The sequence below is a fragment of the Cyprinus carpio genome, chromosome B2 (genome assembly GCF_018340385.1).
Source record: "Cyprinus carpio isolate SPL01 chromosome B2, ASM1834038v1, whole genome shotgun sequence".
Taxonomy (NCBI): domain Eukaryota; kingdom Metazoa; phylum Chordata; class Actinopteri; order Cypriniformes; family Cyprinidae; genus Cyprinus; species Cyprinus carpio.
The window spans coordinates 8,399,775-8,415,014 of record NC_056598.1 but is presented as its reverse complement, the minus strand read 5'-3'; the positions used below and the strand labels follow the sequence as shown (position 1 = coordinate 8,415,014).

Below are 15,240 nucleotides of genomic sequence, written 5' to 3'. Positions count from 1 at the left end.
TATGATAAACATGTTTATTTAACCATTATACAGGAATGCTTGTAGAGTTTTTGGACATGTCAAAAAAGACAGAGCAAACAAAAATCTCAAACAGTTTAATATTATTTCTTTAAAGGCATTAAAAGGTTTAAAGAGGAGAAATAATATTGCGGCGCATTGTAGGAGACATAAATTAAAACTGCGTAGTTCTTTCAGGCGCTGGGGGCGTACTGCATGGCAAGCCTGTCGAATTCATGTTCTCCTGTGGGAACATAATTGAGTTTACAATATCTTTATTAAAACTTAATACTTAACTTTCACAGTTACTCAAGTAATGCCTTCTCAGAAAAGAAAAACAGAACAAGGTGTCCTGTATCACACTAAACAATCTTACCTTAACAAGATATTCTTTAATAAATGGATGTGACTTATGTGCATCTTTCAGTTGAGACAAATATCGATTTGTCACCTGCGCAGAAACAAAGAAACTATGAACATCTCTCTGTTATCCTTTACATAACTAATGCTCCTCACGGGGTATAAAATGCTTTTGCATACACTCTGAAAGCATGCGATTATAGTGTTAATATTAAAATCTTATCATCCCCACTGCTTCTGTAGCTGACTGTGCTGAGAACATTTATATTTATTAAGGTCACCTCAGGAGGTTTGCCCAAATGCTGTGTCAACACAATGAGGTTGATGAGTGTCTCCGGGTGGCTGCTGTCCTATAGAAGATAAAGGACAAATCGTGACATTTCACCGCAGTTAAAAGTGGACCAAAGCCAGCTCATTGAATAATCAATATGAAGCACATCTAAATGAGTTCTGCTGTCAATTTCAATAGTAATTCCAGTTTTCAACCACAAATGCTTATTTTGCTTGCAAGGCAACCAATTTGCTGTCTTGTATAGGTCAACAGACAAGCAGAAAAAATTACACCCTGATTAGATTGTGATTCAGGATAGCATTTCTAATATAGTATGAGTTATGGTTTTTTGCTTAGCTTGAAGGTCTTGGATTCAACAAGTCTACACTTGTCAAATTAGTTTGTCAAAACTTCTGACATTTGCTGTGCAGAAATCCAGGCTCTTACTTTATCCAGAGCATCCTGTAGGTACTGACTCAGCCTCATCCCACTTATTTTCTGAGCCATGTGCACTTGCAGCCTGACCGTTCAGCAGCAGCAGTGTGGCGAGTACTTGTCTGACATTTCCTGGAAGATATAGAAACGCATCCTGCCAATTTCTCATTTTATGGGGAGATAAGAAACCAAATTAACTTGAAAATTTTCAAACTCGATGTTTTATACATGCCACAACAAAAGTAAAACTTGCATGAAGTTAGAAGGACACGGGAAAGTTATTCCTTTTGGCCATGTGAAAAATCAAAACACAATTTTTACTTTAGAAAGACAAGCCCAAAAATGAATCAGTAAAAGTTAAGGCTGTGACACGATCAAGATGAAATAAGAAAAATAGATGGCCAATGAAAATGCAAAATGTGCCTGAGGCCAATCAAAGCCCTGACCATTAGGAAAAAAAGACGCAAAAGAACCAAACGTAAAAAGCAAAAATTGAGCAAATCTCGAGCCTGTCCCACAATATTTAAAAAATTTGTGTGCAACCTTTAAGTATATTTAGAATGCTTTGCTTGACAAAGCAGCATATAAAAACATTAACAATTGCAGACACTTGCATCTATATAAAATATGAATATGTGCCCGGTCAGTTGCTCACATCACCAATGGCTATGTCATTGTGTAAATATATGCATATTGGAATGCTGACTTTTGTTTTGTTTTTTTCTCATGCACTGTTTGGTTCAGATGAACAGCCAATAAGAGTGATCTCTCACAACCAAAGGCTCTGATTCCATTTCAATATGCTCAATTGAACAAAAAGCCACCGATGGTGGTCAAACTAGTGTAAACAGTGCAGAACACACCACAAAAACTGGGGTGACAGAGATGTTTAGCGACTGCCTGACACTGGCCAACTTGGTGTTTCACAGCCTTCAGGCAAGGAACGTCCAAGAAAATCATTTTTCACATTTACTTCAATACTCACAATTGCAAGGTTGACCCAAGCTGTAGCAAGCTGGGTCAGCGTGGCATCTTCATCTTGGTCTTGCATCTTCTTTAATTCCTTTCTGTGAAGACAAGACGACAACAGATCCATGCCAATAATATATTTAAAAGACATTAACTAAAAAGCAGGTTTTTATATTTGTAGCAAAAAAATATATAAGTGACTCACATCTTTTCTCTAAAAAAACATGTATTAAAACATTTTATATGCTACATCGACCATCACCAACTAAATAATAATTATAAACTGATATAAATCTTAATAGATATATACCTTACGAGGCCCTATCAACTCTGTCCAACTTAGAAGTGTCTGCGACCGTCATGGCCATGCCTATAAAGAGAAATACAAAAAAGACTATGTGGAGCAAACTTAATGGATTTGTAATTGCTGTGTTAGATTTCAAAGCCCAATTTTCTTTATAACTCTGCATCGAACCTACGACATAGTTGTGTGCTAGCCCGCTAGCCTACGCCTTAGACTGACCGTGCACACACTCTCCCAAAATCTTTACTAGGTCGTGTCAATTTACTACGCGCGGGACAGCACAGCGCTGTGATTGCGGTCTCGCCTACAATCCCTCCCTCCGTATGTGCTTGAGATGTCTAGTGTGTTTATGTGACACTTAATATTTTTAATGGTACAACACACAAAAACCTTCTCTATATAAAATAGAAATACCAGAAAAGCAAAGGCAAAACAAGTATCTGTTTTCATTTATTACCGTACATAAGCATTATACATTCAAACAATGTTGATCTGCCGTTTTTGGTACAAGTCCGTTGTGGAGATGGTAAAGTCATTGCCAGATCTTCCGGCTCGTTCCGTTGTTGTCTCCTTTTGTAGTTTAAATAATGATTTAATGATTTATTGAAATTATTCGATTGTGCCGCCGGCCGTCAACAGCTATAAATGCTTCTCTACTCCTACCGCGGCTTGAGCCGTTTTTCCTAGCTGTTCTATGTCGGCTTTTGGTCCATAGAGTTTCATAGAATGCATAAATTTTGTCGTGGTACTGCCGGTTACCACCGCAGAACAGGTCTCGTGGACAACCTGCCAGACTAGTGAGTTTTGCACATGTACGCACAACGATGTGCGACAACAACGCAGAAAGCTAATAAATGAGAAACGTGAAGCAACGTGAACAAGTGCGACTTTCTTGGTGTGAATACCCCTAAATCGAACTATATTTTGAAACTTGCCAACGCTCTGGAAACTCACCACTCCAGGAACTGCTCTCCCTGGTGCAGGTAACGCTATGCCAGCATCCTGTCGTTTCCATCTCTGCAGGGTAGATTGAATGCCGCCATCGCAGCAGGACAGGTGGTGTGAACCGGGAAACATCAACCACTCTTGGGCCATCTTTTCTGTCCAGGTTCCTGCCAACTAATTGCCATCCCTAAAAAAAGTATTTGCACCGCCCATAAGGATAAAATGCAATTCCGTTTCATGCGTAAATTCCAAGGCTTCTGACGAGGTTTTAAACGAAGAGATGTTTTTCAAAATCACTAGAAAAATGGCTAACACTGTATAGTTTCTAGATTTTTAAATTATATATCTACCTTATTGTCTGATGTAAATAAAGACAAAACCAACTGCACAAACCTCATTGCTTCATTGCGACATGTTACTCTGACAAACATCCTGACAGCTTCCCCAGCTCCTCAGAGGAGCTGGGCGTTACGTCATCCAACCCACACCATCACTTCCTCTAGGATGCCAAAACATGCAACTGTTCGCCACCTAATTATTGTTATCTAATTTCCAGATACTACCAACTTTCACAAACTTCCGTTTTTATATAAACACGCTTTAGCCGTGTTTGCTGTTTCTAAATAGATAAACAGCGGTTTTATTTTTTTACGAGACAGGCGGAAAAAAGGACCTATGTACCTGACATTTTACATAAAAACATAACAGAGGCAATCAATCTAATTTATAATGTTTTTTCAAAGAACACAAAAAGGAAAACAAACGCAGCAACATCAAAACAACGCGACTGATGAACTTACCTGAGCAATGTATGCTCTGTACAGAAAAAGGTTCTTCTCAACATCCTTTTCTGGATTTGACGTCTGAAAGAAATATGGTTGTTTGTCATTTGTTAATTACAATTTTAAAACAGGTAAGTGATACATAGAAGCTATATTAGCCACTAGCTAACAAACATACTAAAGAACATAAAACTCTTGATGAAATGTTTTCGTCTCATGAACAATATTTTTTACAGGACACACACCTTTACTTTCTGGGCTTCGTTAATGCAGTGTTGATAGCTGCCAATATAAAACGCGTTTTTCACATCGAACAGCTCATCCACTTCGTTCTGCTGCGACGCCATGTTGGTGAAACGTCAACTTTGGCGACGTCACTTTGGCCACGTAACCAGAACGGCTTGCTTCGATCAATTAAATCCGGTTTGTGGATGCTGTCCTCTTGTGGCACAGCAAGGAATAGACTCACTGCTGCTTGTCAAGCAGGTTTGATAAGGTCAATTAACCATACAGTAAATTATGATGGTCCGAACAGCCCATTAGAAGAAAAAGATCGATTGATCAATCAAGTTTTTAGTTATGTGTCTAAAAACCGCGCTCATTGCATGGTGCTGGTAACAATGAAAACATGTTTAGCTAAATATGATTGGAAATTTGGGCACCGTTGCCTATAAAAGGCCTCTCAAACAAAAAGGTTTGTACTATTCCTGTTATTGTAGGAACCATATTATATTTATTTGATATGAAATTATAGGCTATTTGTTATTTTATATATATATATATATATATATATATATATAAAAAGGTGATATATATATATATATATATAAAGAGAAAAGTGAATCCTTGCCAGGTATGGAAAAAAACCAAACACGATAGAAACCTCACAAATTTTTTAAGGTTTAATGGTTATAATGGTATTGGGTTTATTATGGATTTTTGAAAAATAACCTTTTCATGTAGTGTGTAAGTGATGAAAACATCCTGCCAAAGTTTTAAATCGTGAAAAGTGCACCGGTTAATAAACAAAAAGTTATGTCCCTCATAACGAAACAAGGCGACTCAAGAATCATTGAAGGTATTTGGGTTTCTGTATGCTAATAGACCTCGATAATGTCAGCTCTGCTAGCGTCTTTCAATCCCTCACAGTTACACATAGCCTTACAGCACAATAAACATAATGTCGGGGAATGTCCTTTAAATTTATATTAAGAACAAAATCATACGCATATTGATATTGGAAAGTTTTGTTTCCGAGGGTCAGAACATTTACAGAAATTATCCTGTAATTAATTTAAACCCCCAATACAGTTGTGGTGTTTTGAAACCAGCATTAGGGAAAAAACAGCATTTGTAAGTAATTTGACTCTTGTTTTAAAAACCTTAGTTACTGAGCTACAGTATATAGCCCTTATACTTCCTCATGCTAGAAACTAGGCTTACCTATGTCCTTTGTGTGCCGTGTGTGGTGTGGTGGTGTGTGTGTGTGTGTGTCGTGTGTGTGTGGTGCGTGTGTGTGTGTGGTGTGCTGTGTGGTGGTGTGTGTGTTGTGGGTGTGTGGGTGTGTGTGTGTGTGTGTGTGTGGGGATTATTGGGATGTTGTTATCAACTGTTTGGACTCTCATTCTGATGGCCACCCAATTCACTAACAGATGATCCATTGGTAAGTAAAGTGATGTAGTTAGTTAAAGTCACTTCAAATCTGTCCAATGAAGAATGATTTTTCATTATTGGGCAGAACTATTCCTTCAATATTTACAAACTGTTAGATGCTACAGTATGTTGGATCTATCACAAGTTTCAAGTCTTTTCTCTCTTTTTTGGGATGGCCTCATTGAAACTTTTCCTCACTAGCTCACTGCATCTCTCTACCCATCTTACTTTTCATACCTGTAGTATTAGTTCTTGCGAACAAACTGGGAAATGTACTGCCAATAGTAGCGTTGTTTCATTCAGTCCATATTATTGATAGGGTTTAGACTGAGTACCATTATAGCACAAGTTTTATACCAGGAGTAAAAAATAATATTCACATACATCCAGGAAGGGTGGGTAATGGAAATTTATTAGCATATGGAGCTTAGCATAAAAGGAATTTATAAAGAAATAAAGCACAAAATAAAAAAGGAAATGCCAGATTATAAAGTCTGAGTTCGGCCTTACAACTTAACCCCAGTGTCCTATAGAGATTAAGTTCATAGAGGCAAAGCAAATAAAGATTTCTGATGTCAGGATGGTTGATGTCACAAGTCCTGTCCATGGGACTCTCACCATACACAAAACTGTTGTATGTCATCCCGGACTACATATCCCATCATCCATTGCACTGATTGCCACACAGCTGTAGCCAAAAATTCACACTAATCTACAGTACAGCCACTCAGATCCTTATCAAACTGCCAAGTATTGTTTAAGACTATGCTGTTAGCAATGGATATTTTACGGAGCCAGTTCCCTGTCCTTGTTTAAGTTCTGTTCTAGTTTCCTTAGTTAGTCAAAGTCTTGCTTGCCTGTTTCTGATCGTATTTTGCCTCCTGTGTATCTTGGATTACCCTGAAACTATTATCGCCTGGAACTATGCTATTGTTATGGGATCACCTTCTGTCAAGCCCTTTGGATTATGTTTCACCGGTTGATCAACCTACGCCCATGTTCACAGATTACTTCTTGTGTCTTCCACTATATAACTGTGCCATTGTCTGACCCCTCGCATGTTTTGACCATTTAATGAATAAAGCTTTGCAAATGGATCCACACGTTTCATGGTCTTCTTCGCCCCCATAACAGTTGGAAAACATGGTTAACATTTCGATGGCGCAAATACCATATTGTAATCTGTGAAAATACAATATTACCCCAATACAGTGCTGCAAATATGCAATGCAGACATTACAGATACTGTTGCCTCATGTACTTGTATTAAAAGGCCTCAGATATCAAAAAACTGATATAGTGATACTGCAGTACAATAGTCATAAGTTGTTACAATAAGCAGGGAACCCAATGTATCTCTTATGTAATACTCAAAGGAATAAAAAAAAAAAAAAATATACACATGGTTCATGAACATCATTCCTGAACCCCATTATTCAACATTATAACAATGAAGAAGCAATTGTCTCAAATTTGAGGTCAGGGTTGTATCCCGCCAGTAAGAGCACAAAGGGAACCGCTCTTAGAAAGCTAAGCACCATTCCATTAGTAAAAACCTCTGACTCCATATTTCTCATAGATTCCAAAGAGCCTTGAAGAGCATCTGTATCCGGCTTCTGTGAAGCTTGGAACAGAAAAGCTGAAATTGTGAGGGAAGAAGAAAAAGCAACATAGCGGGTCAATTAATTTTAGTAAACACTGAAGAAATTCAGGGAACAACGAAATGCTGTTACAACATATTTGCACAGTCTGCAACTGACGATTACATTTAAAACTAGCAGATAGAATTTTTACTATTCTGAAGCTTACTGCACCAGTTTGAACAACTGAAGGTCAAGATTTTTTGCCCTCAAAGATTTGAATAATGCTTGCCACCACAGAGAGAGTGACTAAAATGTTATGAAAAGTGTAGCAACTTCTACGGACACGGGAAGCCTTAACATTACTGAAAATGCTAACAAATTAACAAACTGTATGCGAACAGAACTGTATTAGTGCTTTAAAACAAGACTGACAGGCTATAGTTCTAAGATGAGGAAGATAAAAATGACTTCTACAGCACAGAAGAATATTATCCAACGTAATTCGTCGCATCAGTTCAGGTTAACGTTCACCTGTGCGCTTGCTGGTGAGTTCTGACTGACAGCCAAGAGGGTAACTGGTGGCCTGTCATGATGCAAATGCTGCAAAAATGACGAGGAAGCGCTTTGAGTCCACTGAAGTGCTCTGGATCCGTGTTTAACACCAGCTCATTTATGGACTGCCAGAGGAGAACAGGTTTTCATGTTACTGACTGATTCATGAGTGACATAATATCAAATATTTTAAGTTTAAAAATTGAAATTAGTCATATATAGAGTGAACATTTTCTTTAGTACTTGCACATCAATGCGTGTGTGGCAATTAGATCATTATATATTATTACAGTTTGCCGTTATTAAATGGTTTTATATTTAGTTACAATTACACTATTTTTGTGCAATGGTCTGAGTTGGCCAAAAATGCTTATTTTTTTCACCAATGGTAACAACAACATAATAGACTGTATAATTTTTGAGGATTTGATAGAATAATTCATACCTGTGTAAAAAGGTTCTTTTATCTGCAATTTCTTACGGAGTTACTTCTATTTGAGCTAACCACTAGCAGTTGGATTTACTGGTTTCAAATTAATATATTTCACAATGAGATGAAATGATGTCCAATATTATATGAATAGATAAAATCTATGAATGTAGATGGTTTTGCATGGAGAACATTTTCAGGCTAATTTATTTCTTCCTTGATACAAAGTTAATTTCCTGTCAATAAAAAACTCAAAACAACATCAAAATAAACATGAAATTACGGTAATTAATGTACAACATGTCACATTATAAAACCACAGACTAAGATTTGTTAGTTTGAAATTTACAGCTATGTAAACTTTGGATGTTAAGAAAGTAATACCTTTGCCGTTTGCCTACTTCAGGCACAATAACACTGCCTGCAAGTAAAAGCAGTTTGTCTCTTTCTTGATTGAATGCCTCAGACTTTTTTTTTCTTCTCCGGGTACCTCGCTCCAGTGGCCGCAGGTGATTACCTGAAACCAGTGGCACTGCACCTTCCACGTCCAGAATACGGGGATCATGCCGAGTCTGCTGGGTTTTTGAAACCCCTCTGTAGCCAAGCTGACAATAGACCTAATTCTGGTAAATCAAACCTGGCAACATGCCCAAACCTCCAATGTAGGTAGTACCAGCAGGCTGGAGATTGAAGTCTAACTTTCACAGACCTGCCCACAGGTAGCGAAGCATTCAAAACAATACGAATGAGGATCCACGCAACCGTAGTTGTTGGATCGATAAATAGTACTAATTGTGACTGTTCACTACCAGTCAGTTTGAATGCCTTCCCTGCGCAGTGTGTGGGGGTGTAATGCATTACCAAGCGTCCCGGGCGAGTTACGTAACTCAGATTCCTTTTTTCAAGTCCCCTGTAACGTCCCGCCTTACTTTTTAATTTACCAGCCATCATCTGCGTTACTTTTTCCCACCAAGTAACGCAGTTACTTTGTATCCCCATTTTTGCCTGACAAGCCTCCTGTTCCCAAATTGGGAGAAATCGGAAGTCTGGGAGGCTGTTGTGTGCGCCTGAGTGAACCTGATGTAACGGTAGTTATAGACTAAATGTGCATGTGCCTTCCTTCCTTTTCCCCCACTCACAAACAACCCAAACCAAAACAGATTTAGTATTTCATCAAAATTAATTCACAAACAGTGAAATGCAAACTCAGCATATGACGCCAACCTGCAAAAAAACTAAATATATTAAATAACACAAAATGTCATCTATTACCATGTTCTTCCCCCGTGTCCTTGCTGCTGACCTTTAATGATCCAGTTCAACCATACTAATAATTAAAAAATGACTTTAGATATATTAACTAAACAATTGTGCTCATTGTTTTTTTTATTGCTGAAGGAGTGTTTGAACCTTCTTCTCCTGTGTTCTACTGTACAAGACGTGAATTTACCTTTCCTTCAGCCTGAGGTTTAGTCATTACACTTTTTGTGGTGAAAGGGCTTTTTACATTTGCTATAAATAGTAACTTCTTTATATTTTTTAAAAACAATCAAGCCCTGTAATCTTTAATAAAGTAACGTGAACGTAGAACGCAAAAGTATGTGTAGACACATTACTTTCCATAAACAGTAACTACGTAACGTATTTAGGTTACTTTTTTAGGGGTAGTAACGCAATATTGTAAGGCATACTCTTTTAAAAGTAACTTTCTCCCAACACTGATTCCATGTCCTGTTCTGATGAAAATGATTCTAATATCCCAAAGTAATTGTATGTATGAATTGAGTTTTTATTTCTTGTAATTCACCATTATAAACTATATAAATATAATAGTTGTATTCATATTTTGAGAGGATGTTTTGTCTTTATTTATTGATTTTCCTTTTAATTTCAGTGTACAGTTTTAAGTGTGCTTTGTTTTTCTTGCTCTCGTTATATTTATTTATCATTTTACATTAGCATTGATTAATTTTAGTACAAAAATATTTTTTTATGCTTTTTATGTTCATTTTTTGTCACAATTTCAGACAATTAAATGTAGCAGTTATCTTTGCCGGTGCATTTAGCTGTTATATGAGGGCAACAGGCTTATGTAACCAAACATCTCCATTAGACATCATTCTCTGTAGGAAACCAAGCATGAAAATAATACAAACACCAAGATAAAGAATCAGTTATACACCTAATTGCATCACATATTCGCTGTTTTTATGTTGTTGTATCCTGCCCTTTGTTGTGTAAAGTAAATTAGAAAAAGTTATATTATACGGATTATTTCTTAATGTGTCAATTTGTGTTCTGAAAAAGAAGACAAAAAATTATACTTTTTATGACTTCAAAGGAATATTGCCTGAGTGTGTTACTGGTTTATTGCATGAGAAATTCTTTGTAAAAGTTCACCTTCTACGATATAATGATGACAGACATGACAACTAAACACTTTCTTCACAAACATTCACAAACAACACCTCTAACAGTAAGGAACTCCAACCTGAGGTGTCACTGTGATACCTCTAAGGGGTAGAACGCAGCATGTGCCACGCCCCCTGACACACAGCCCAGTCCAAACCTTTGATGGACCGACAGACTGTCCCTCTCGCCAGAGTGTATACCATCCTCATCTGTAAGAACAGTGAGATGAAGAATCAATGTTTTGAACATTTAGTGTTCATGTGAGTGAATGTGTGTGTGTGTGGTGTGTGGTGTGTGTGTGTGTGTGTGTGTGTGTGTGTGTGTGTGTGTGTGTGTGTGTGTGTTTGTGGGCACACCTGGGCATAGATGAAGCACTGAAGCGTTGATTGTGTGGTGTTCCTTTAAGAACATTTACCGCATTTTTTTCCTTGGCCACAAGGATCTAAAACCTCCAGTCTGCAGCTCTCGGAATCCCAGAAACACAGCTTTGGATCCAAAAACCTGTTTAGCATTTTGCACACTGTTTAGGCTATTATTGTCAGATCAGACACTCCAAGTTTTACATATAAAATTATTGTGATTACTCGCAATTTAATTGAAATACAAATTCTTTCTAAGCTAACAGAATTGCCCTGACCGTAGCTTTTCTTGAGACTTTTGATTTGAAAGATCTAACAAAATTCAAAATGAGTATTTCTTTATGACATTGAATGATATGTTGAATCTGGTTTTGATGCAATGTTCAGATTGTTCCTGCAAATGTATGCAAAATGCAAATTAATGCATATTTAATTAGAAAATGCCCAAATCGCACATGTAAACATTTGAGAAAACCTTGTTATTCCAAACAAACAAAAAATGCTTGCAATTCTTACATAAAATCAATCAGCTGGGGAAGTTTTGACAATATCTATTAGTTAAATTTTTCGCTCTGTTTCCCCCCCAAAAATGCACCCAGGTTGTCTGGCCTATATGTAAACGTAAATTGTAAATGTATAGTTTACCTTTACATTTATTCATTTAGCAGAAGCTTTTATCCCAAACTACTTACAAATTGAGGATTACAAATGAGATTCATCAGAGGCAAATAAATGCAGGAAGTGCTTGCAATACAACTAAAGATACACCTACAAGAAATGATGATGATGAGTTTTTATTTTCTGGAAAAATAAAACAAAAACATTACAGTGTCATCATAATTTCTTGTTCATGTCTAGTAGGTTTATCTTTAGTTGCACTAACACTACTTATTTATTATTATTACTTTATCATACTTTATTTCCTTTGATTTTTACAATCAAAATGGCTTTTTCGCTTCTGAAATATTTAACCCTGGGCATCCTGCTGACATTCATATGCTGACATTCACAGCTGACGTTAATCCCTTTTTTTTTAGTCGTGACTAACAAAAACCACTGAAGTCGTGTCTTAACAGGTCTATTGGTGGCTGTACACAGTTCTAGACACAGCATCTGCCAGTCCTGAGGCCAATATAAAGTTCCCCCAGATAGACAGGTCAGTCTCCTGCTGGGTTAACTCAACTGGCATAGAGCGACTCTCTCCTACATCAAACACACCTAAAAAGACAAAAATCCTTTTATAAACCTGGTTATGAGCATTGCCAGATTAAATGTATACATGCAACAAAATAGTAATAGTTAAGCTAAAAATTACAATTTCATCTTTTACTCGTGTCACACTTGTGTACGTTTCTGCAGAACACAATGATTTTTAGATTGAAATCTCCACACAAAGTCTGCATTCAAACAAAGTCTGCATACAAGTTTGAAGCTCCAAAAAGCACATGTATTTATAAACATAATTCATATGGGCTCCAGTGGTGTTTTAATTAGTGGTGTATGGCGATGCGATTTAATCACTTTTGGGAGGTAACACACATAAATGTCACTCCTGAAGCTGAAATATATTGTTTATGTTCTGCAGAACAAATAAAGTCTTACACATCAGAGATGGCACTGGGGGTGAGTAAATATTGAGAGAATTTGTGAGGTATGCCTTTAAATTTATTTTTTAAGCATTTATAAGCTGGTTTTTACCAGGTTATGTTTCCAGGAAGATACCAACTCGCCAATGTTTTCTGCTGGGTGTTAATGATGACGTGCTGGAGGAATTCCTCCCAGTCTACCGTCATAGAGTTGTCGTCATCCATCCTAATGACAATCAGAATTTAACATTAATAATCTAGCTGATTAATAACATAATCAATACAAATACGCATGCATGTCATGGATTTAACTTAACCCAATTCATCTCAAAATTTTCCCAGACATGAAAATATCCAAATGATGTGCCATTAGTAACCCTTTGAAATAATCAAGAATTTTTTTTTTTTTGGAAAAGTGTGTGAATAATTGTGGTGGGATAATATTTCTGCACTCAATAAAATTGTTATATATTTTAGCTCAGCTATTTTAAACTGTTTGATCACATATGGTTACTATTATGTGTAACAAAGCCCTTAAACAGCACTGATAAGAATACGGAGATAAAAAATAAAAATAAAAAATAAAATAATAATTTAGTGCAATATTTTGTCATTGCAACATTTTAGTGCAGTTTTCGCTAACAACTGCAATTGGATTTAAACTGTATACCTAAGTTCACTGTTATCAAGATGTTCACTCATTCTATGACCACACTCAACAAAACTGACTATATATGAATTTATATATTAACATTAGACACCTCAAAGATAATGTGTACCAAAAAATCTTTGTCATATCTTTATGTTAACATAGCCTTTAATTTTGGAGCTTTGATGCAGCCATCATCTTCTCATGGTGCAAACAGGAAATAAACTGCTTTGGTCATTTGACAATTTGTACTAACCATATGAAACTGCACATATTTAAATGAGACCCTTTATTTTTTTCCATATTTGCAGGAAGTGCACTAAAACATCAGTCAATACGGTTTTTAGAGCATTATTAATGAAAACCTTTTTCATGGTCACTATCGTGACCGGTGGGATTAAATGAGTTTTAAACTGTGTCAGATAACAAAGTCTCTTTGAGATTTACATCAAATCCACCTCATCTTACACACATGGAGTGATCTTGATGTTTGTGACTTGGTAAAATATTACAAATGTGAAGGCAACACCATCAGGCGTCTTACATTTGAATGATCCGCTTTGCGTTGGGTTTTGAGATAACCAAACCTAATTCCTTAAACAGAGACATTATATCCTCCAGGTCAATGGACCCTATATAAAAGGAGAGATTATACAAAGAAAGTTTTTCCACTTTCTTGTTACTTTGTGTTTGTGCATCAAGAGCACATTTTACACTTCTAAACAAAGACCAGAATATAAAACATAAAGCTGTTTCAAACAGAAAATATGGATAGGCTATATGTCACAGACAGCTTACCACGTTTTATTTCTGTCAAGGGCATGGAAATCTATTTTCCATTTCTTCTCTTTGTCCATCATGTAAAATAAGAAATTCCTGATAGCTTAGACGTCCATCCTCATTTTGGTCATAACTGGACATGATAGCCTAAACGAAAGAATTGTATTTACTGACAATAATGCAATCCAGATACATATGAATGGATGTATAATTTTGGCTACACCTCTACAAATGTATCAGTATGTAATTCCACACAAAGAAGTCTTACTTGAACCTTTTCACAAACTGGCTCCACACCTATCCTTCGCATTTCACTCTGCAGCTCCTCTGTAGATATAAACCCGTCTTTATTCTTGTCGAGTTTATCAAATAAGCCGCGGAAGTTGATCCATATTGTTATCCAGTGTAAAAAGAAAAAACGGTCGTACTTAAAATGATACGGAAATAGTGTTAAGTAAGTCTATTAGTTTTATTTGTGGTGAATTACTGTATTTTCACCTTATTTACTCTGATAATGCTGAGTCCCCACATCTCTCGCCAGAGAGAATGGAGTGATGCGGGTGGTCTTGAATAGCAGCATCTCACAGGGAGAATTCATGCTATAACCGACGCTAACCAGCAGATGGACCTGTGGCGTTATTATATGGACAAGCAGCGCCGTCAAAAAATTGTAAAAGTCGAGTCAGTATTGTTTACAGACCAAACATGGTTATTTCTGGTTATTTCCTTTATGTTGCATTAGACTAGTTATCTAATAATTTTTTTCAAAGATTGCTTCAAGTATGCAAAGCAGGTCTGAGTGAGGACAAGGTTGGGATGGGGAGGAAACTGGATCTTTTTCTGGCAGGATGCCGCCTGCCAGTGAAAAGAATCGAACTACTATTCTTAGAGTGGTGCCTTTTAATTATCTCATATTTTCCATCTATTTTCAGAAAATGACGTCTAATAGCCTGCATCCATAGCAACTTTGATTACTAGCTGCAACACAATTGTAGCATTACCGTTTTAAAAATAGGTAAAGATATGATAGCATATGGGGTCTGACTTTTAGGCCTATTGTTTTATTATTATTATTATTTAGTTTTATTACTATTGTTTTAATCTAAAGGTTTCTAAATCGAAATCAGGCTTTCCTTTAATCGACAACAGTCAGGTTAACAGACATAGATAGAC

At 36.6% G+C, this 15,240-nt stretch overlaps 2 pseudogenes; both read right to left on the bottom strand.

Moving 5' to 3' along the window:
- Positions 1-4,482, bottom strand: LOC122136398 (annotated as a pseudogene).
- A 6,085-nt stretch (positions 4,483-10,567) lies between these two features.
- Positions 10,568-14,598, bottom strand: LOC109093783 (annotated as a pseudogene).
- Positions 14,599-15,240: the final 642 nt, after the last annotated feature.